The 6,000-nt window shown below is 36.5% G+C and overlaps 1 long non-coding RNA gene across 1 annotated transcript; it reads right to left on the bottom strand.

Moving 5' to 3' along the window:
- Positions 1 to 2,123: 2,123 nt before the first annotated feature.
- LOC127952241 (uncharacterized) lies at positions 2,124 to 4,249 on the bottom strand. Its single transcript, XR_008152869.1, has 4 exons — positions 4,028 to 4,249; positions 3,849 to 3,883; positions 3,068 to 3,102; positions 2,124 to 2,646 (listed from the first exon to the last, which is right to left on the bottom strand). It is a non-coding gene; the product is annotated as an uncharacterized LOC127952241 (long non-coding RNA).
- Between the last annotated feature and the right edge of the window lie 1,751 nt (positions 4,250 to 6,000).

Below are 6,000 nucleotides of genomic sequence, written 5' to 3'. Positions count from 1 at the left end.
ACAATTAAAAAAATACAGATGTAAAAAAAACTCGTGTTGGGGCTTAATTTATATCATCTAAACGCGGGTTCGGGCTTGCGCTCCGGTTTGTGAGGTAAATGAGCGGTCATGTGATGTGTTTCGATTAGCGCGAGAAAGATGAGAATTGGATGCTGATGCAACGGAGGCTTGCCTCTGGCGAAAATACGTTTTGGTAGCACCAGCAGCTAAAGCAAAGTTCTGAGGTGTGGAAAAGTTTTGACCGTGTTTATAATGAGAATAATGAGTATATAATCACCAGCAGTGAGCACAGGAAAACATTGAAGACATCTACAGTGGATTCAATCATTTTCCTCCACAAAAACATGTAGACATAGCCTAATCTCTGTGAGTAAAGGTTTTTCAAATGATAACTATATAGTCATTAAGGCTTAAATGCATAATGTGGACTGAGTATTTACGTTAATGTTGGCATTATTCTTTTATTAAATGTCAGCTGATATGTGGAGAAGCAAATCCGGCGGAGCTTTTATATTAATTTCGTTATTGCCAAATACCCATCTTAATTTAAAAATAATCTTAATTTAATCTGTTAAAAAATATCGTTTTTATTGATGAGTTGGTTTATTTATAGGCTAAATGAGTCTATGTCTATTAAGAGTGCTGAGATGTTACGATGTTACAGAGGACTTATTTTATTTCTTTATTCCAACTTCCAAGTGTCCTAGTCTATGTTAGTTATGAATAAATTGTTAAAACATGTATAAATGACTCATTGTTGACAAAATGCAAAAGAGCTGTGTGTATGCGCATATCTGAATGTCGGGCTGGGGTTCGGGCTTTTAAAAAGCTGTCAATCAAAATGTACTTCTCGGGCTCGGGCCGAAACCTGTCTTTAAATGACTGAGATTCCACAGTCGACAAGGGCAGCATTTCCTCCACCACACACGCTGCTACAGCTCTTCACCTGTCCAGAAGTTACCTTCCATCCCAATCTTGAACAAAAATCTCCGTCCATTTTAACAGCACGAGTTCTCCAGTAATTCATTAGAGCGCATACTCAATAACTGACGCAGGCGCCACAAAACGTGATTAGAAATGCATTTTGATTTATTTAGCCTACTTTAATATTGTTTCTTACCAATACATTTGTAACGCAAGTAACTTCCCAGCCGGCATTTCAACGTTGATTCAACGTTGAAACAACGTCAGGTACCATGGTTGAATCAACGTTGAAAAACCTTTCGATTTTGCAAATTGGATCAACGTTGAAATCACGACGTTGATTCACCGTTGAAATCGTGACGTTGATGTATGGTTGAAATCCCGACGTTGAATCAACGTTGAATAACCTTTCGATTTTGCAAATTGGATCAACGTTGAAATCACGACGTGGATTCACCGTTGAAATCGCGACGCTGTTTCACCGTCTTACCTGCATTATGGGTGAATTAGGGTCGTGCTGCAGCCCTGGGATGAAAGCTGAATGAGGTGTTGATTTTGAAAAGTTAATCAGCGTTGATAACACGACGTTGTTTCCCCGTCGTACCTTGCACCGTGTGTAAATACACCTAGATCCTAGTTGGCATTTAGATCAACAATGTACATGCAAGGCTAAAAATCTAATGACTGGCAGCAATGGCTTTACAAACAACTTCAATAAACTACCACATGCTCAAAATTGTCAAACAGCAGTTTAATTTTGGAAACATACTGTATAAAACAGATGAAAATAATCCCACACTTTATTATGCAGAGTATGCATGGAGGTAATGCTAAAAACAGGTAGTAGAACAATCCAAATACAATAATATTTAAAGGTTTTTGTGAAATAATTTGGCACATAAATGCATATTTTTTTGCAGCACTTACAAGACAAACCCTTGTACCTTTATGACTGAAACCAGTGGATCTTTTATTTTGGTGGAAACCTACAGTTTCTGTCAAAAACATGTTTTAGTAATGTGTCTCATTACAAGAGTTGTGTACATTTGTGCAGTGAAAATGTGTTGAACAGTTCGAGAAGGGAACCTTCCACCAGTTGATTTCTAATGGGAACACCCCCGGACTGTGTCTTCTTTACCGTGGGGAATGCAGAATGAGATTTCTACCGCAGGGCACTCTAAAATGTTAGAACCAGCAGCCTTAGTGTATACAGTGTGGTTGTGCTTCGGGTGATCCTTGAAAGTGTCCCAGCGCTCTGTCCTTTCTGACGCCGTCCCCTCCACTCTCTCCCACTTGTGCACTTTCTGTACCGTCCTGTATAAACATTTACATTTAATCATTTAACAGACGCTTTTATCCAAAGCGACTTACAAATGAGAAGAACAGAAGCAGTCAGGTGTACAAGCGAACAACAACAGTATACAAGTGCCATGACAAGTCTCAGTTAGTCTAGTACAGAACGCATAGCCAGGTTTTTTTTTTTTTTTTATATATAAAAGACAAGAAAAGAAGGAAAAGTGCTAGCATTAGTTGGTTAAGTTCTGGTGAAAAAGATGAGTCTTAAGATGTTTCTTGAAAATGATTAAAGACTCAGCAGTTCGGATTGAGATTGGGAGGTGATTCCACCAGCTGGGCACAGTCCAGGAAAAGGTCCTTGAGAGTGATTATGAACCTCTCTGGGATGGCACCACAAGGCGTCGTTCACTTGCAGAGGGCAAACTTCTGGAGGGCACATAAGATTTAACCAGTGAGTTTAGGTATGTTCACAATGTTTGACAATAACTTTGATATTGTGAAATATATTTAACTGAAAACTGAATGCAAAATAAATCACACAATATTTTCACTTTACAGTTCAGTAACAGTGAGGTTGGAACCAAAGTGGACAACACTATTCATTAAACACTTATTTAATGTATTCAGATGAAAATGTACAATATTAACAAATTATTCACAAGCAGTGTTTTCAGAGCCCCCAGTTACACTGTTTTAATCAGAACACTAACATTACAGTGTAGTAAAACAAGTAAAATCAAATTCAGTACATTTTTATTAAACTAAGCACAACCAAAACCTATCACAAAAGGTAAAAGCATCTCTAGCAGAAGTGACAGTGCAATGAAGCAGATGAACAATTTCTTACCAATGTTTCAAGAACAAGCTGGATCCTCGATGACTCTACAAGGGAAAGAAGAAATGGTTTACTGAAAAGTTCTTAAAAAGCAGGATTTCATATTATACCATTTCTTTAAACCATTGATTCTCAAACTTTTTATAAGTACCACTTCAGAAAATATTTGTTATTAAATATTAAGTTGCACCATAATGACCAACATTACATTTCAGCAGCGTAGTAGGCCAAACTATTCAGCTACAGCTCTACAGTTAAAAAAATGAGGCAGTTTTATTCTAATAAGAAAATTAATTGTCAGACACTTTACCATGGTAAATACAGTTTGAACATTAACACTACAACTGTGCTTACATACACAGGTAAATGAAAAAAAAAAGTTTAAATTAAAATTTAATTTTAAATGTAATTATGTAACAAAAGTTACAAAACTGTACTGTACTTTAACTGTAACATACTTAAATGTGCAAAAAAAAAAACTTACTCAAAGATTAAGTTAAAATGTATTAACATTAATTAGTTTAATTTAGTGATTCACCTGCATAACAACTAGAGGGGGCCTGACACTTTGAGAAACATGGCTTTAAACAATCCTTTTTTTTTTTTTTTTTTCATTTTCATTAATTCATTAAAATTATATTATTTAAATAACGACATTTGCACTTATATGTTGCAGAAAACACTTTGAAACTATTATAAGAATACAAACATATATAACACACCTAATGCATGGGATTCATATCAGGAAAATATGGGAAAATCTCTAAAAGACAGACATTAACACATAACTCACCAGTAACACATTAGGTGAGCATCTAACTTGATCAGCTGTGATAAAGCAATGCAAAAATAGACACACGGGTATTTATTTATCTGTCCTTTATTATGTCCTTTTAACTACCCATTTGTAAACTCTGGTAATACTTTACTATTTTCAAAAGATAATAAAGATAAAGTTAGCGATTTTCTTACCTCATTTTGACAGGATGTTTTCAGGACCTCGCAGAACACCTGACCTTTCTTGTGTTCACAGTTTTTGTACTCCATTGACAGGTCACGACTCAAATTCGCTCAAAATAAATAAAAAATGTACAGGCAAATATGAAATAATTCGGGACCGACCGAGCAGTCAGTTATAACGAGCAGCAGCTCACAGTTAGCCGCCTCACGCACAGAAAGACGACAAGAACGGTCATATTTTTAAATGTAGAAAAGCGCGAACCGATTCGTTGTCCAGTTTCCTGAATGACAGCCAGATTAACCAATCATGATAGAAGTAATAAAATAAAACTACCAATGGGAGTTGTTTCAGTGTGATAAAGCAGCGAAATGTATAGTTTTATTGTTGTTAATGATGATAATATTTAACATATACCTTTAGATTTTAGAATAGGTATCATGACTAAAATATTTTTAAATGCTATTAAAATAATAATTAATTTAAATAATTTAATATAAATAATTTAAAAGCTTGTTAACCTTTTTCTACCATTTAGCATTAAACATTTTTAACGTTGTTTCATTAAAACAACTGACCTTATTTCAACCATATTTCAATGTTGAAAGTTGGTCATGTGCTGGAAGTTTTTCAACAGTTCATCTTTAAACGTTGAATCAACGTTGTTTCAACGTTGAAACCACAACTGACCTTATTTCAACCATATTTCAACATTGAAAGTTGGTCATGTGCTGGATGTTTTTCAACCATTCAGCTTTAAACGTTGAATCAACGTTGTTTCAACGTTGAAACCACAACTGACCTTATTTCAACCATATTTCAACGTTGAAGGTCGGTCATGTGCCGGCTGGGTTAATTTTATTGACATCAGTAACTGTAATCAAATTACATTTATTTTAAATGTAATGAGTTACATTACTGCGTTATCACGAAAAGTAATTAGAATACAGTAACGTTACTTTGTAACGCGTTATACCCAACTCTGGTAGTCATTTAGCAGATGCTTTTATCCAAAGCGACTCACAAATGAGGACAACAATGGAAGCCATCAAAATAACCAAAACTTGAGTTAGAATAGAGATTGCTAAAGTTATGGTGTGTATGATGGTCAAATATGGGTCAATATGAAGTGTTTTCTCTCCATTGTGAGCTTTTCAACACTTATTCACCTAAAGTCAGAAATGTTAATAAACCATTCCTCTTATAAACCATGTTCAAAGTTTTCATTTAATATTAATGTTTAAATACTACTCAGAATAAAAGCACATTCTAGCAGTAATATGTTTTTTTTCTTCTGTCATTTGTGTAATTTGCAGAGGGCTATTGGTGTTATATAAAAATGCTGTTAATGTTGCTTCAGTCGTTCAAAATCAGCGACAGAAGAACAATGTGGCAGTAATGGTTAATAGAAATAAGAAAATACAACTGGTTTGTGAAAGTGTGAGTGACGTCTGAATGAGATTAGTTAGTCTACTGTAAAGTGTTAATCAGGAAGTGGAGCGCAGAAAAAGTGTGAGAATGCCTTCGCTATATGACTCACAGCGGAGTCTGCATATTACTTGGGGCAGGGGCGTCGCACCCGTGGGGGATGTGGGGGTTTTAACACCCACACTTTTCCCGGTGAGAGGGTTCGACACCCGCACGTTTTCTGCACTTTTTCCGGAGTTTTGCACAAAAACCTTACTACAGCCGCTCCTCAGTTTCTCTGGCCGCTGCGCTCGCCGCGGCGGCGGCTGCCTTCCCCCCCCCCCCCCCCCCCCCCCCCCTCCCTCTCAAACTCTACACCGGCTTTGAGTGTGACCGGCTGATGATTGGCTGTTCTGCCTTAAGTCCCGCCTCTCTTGGAGTGTTATAGGTCAGCTCGTGCTGAGGAGGCGGGAACTCATGGTTATGGTTATTTACATCTCCCTTTTCCAGGTACTTTGAATGAGTGTTTATGCTTTTCGAGGTTTTTAAACAAGCTTGATATGTGTTTGGGAAGATGTTC

The sequence above is a fragment of the Carassius gibelio genome, chromosome B3 (genome assembly GCF_023724105.1).
Source record: "Carassius gibelio isolate Cgi1373 ecotype wild population from Czech Republic chromosome B3, carGib1.2-hapl.c, whole genome shotgun sequence".
NCBI classification, from domain to species: Eukaryota; Metazoa; Chordata; class Actinopteri; order Cypriniformes; family Cyprinidae; genus Carassius; species Carassius gibelio.
This window is presented reverse-complemented; position numbering and strand designations above follow the sequence as displayed.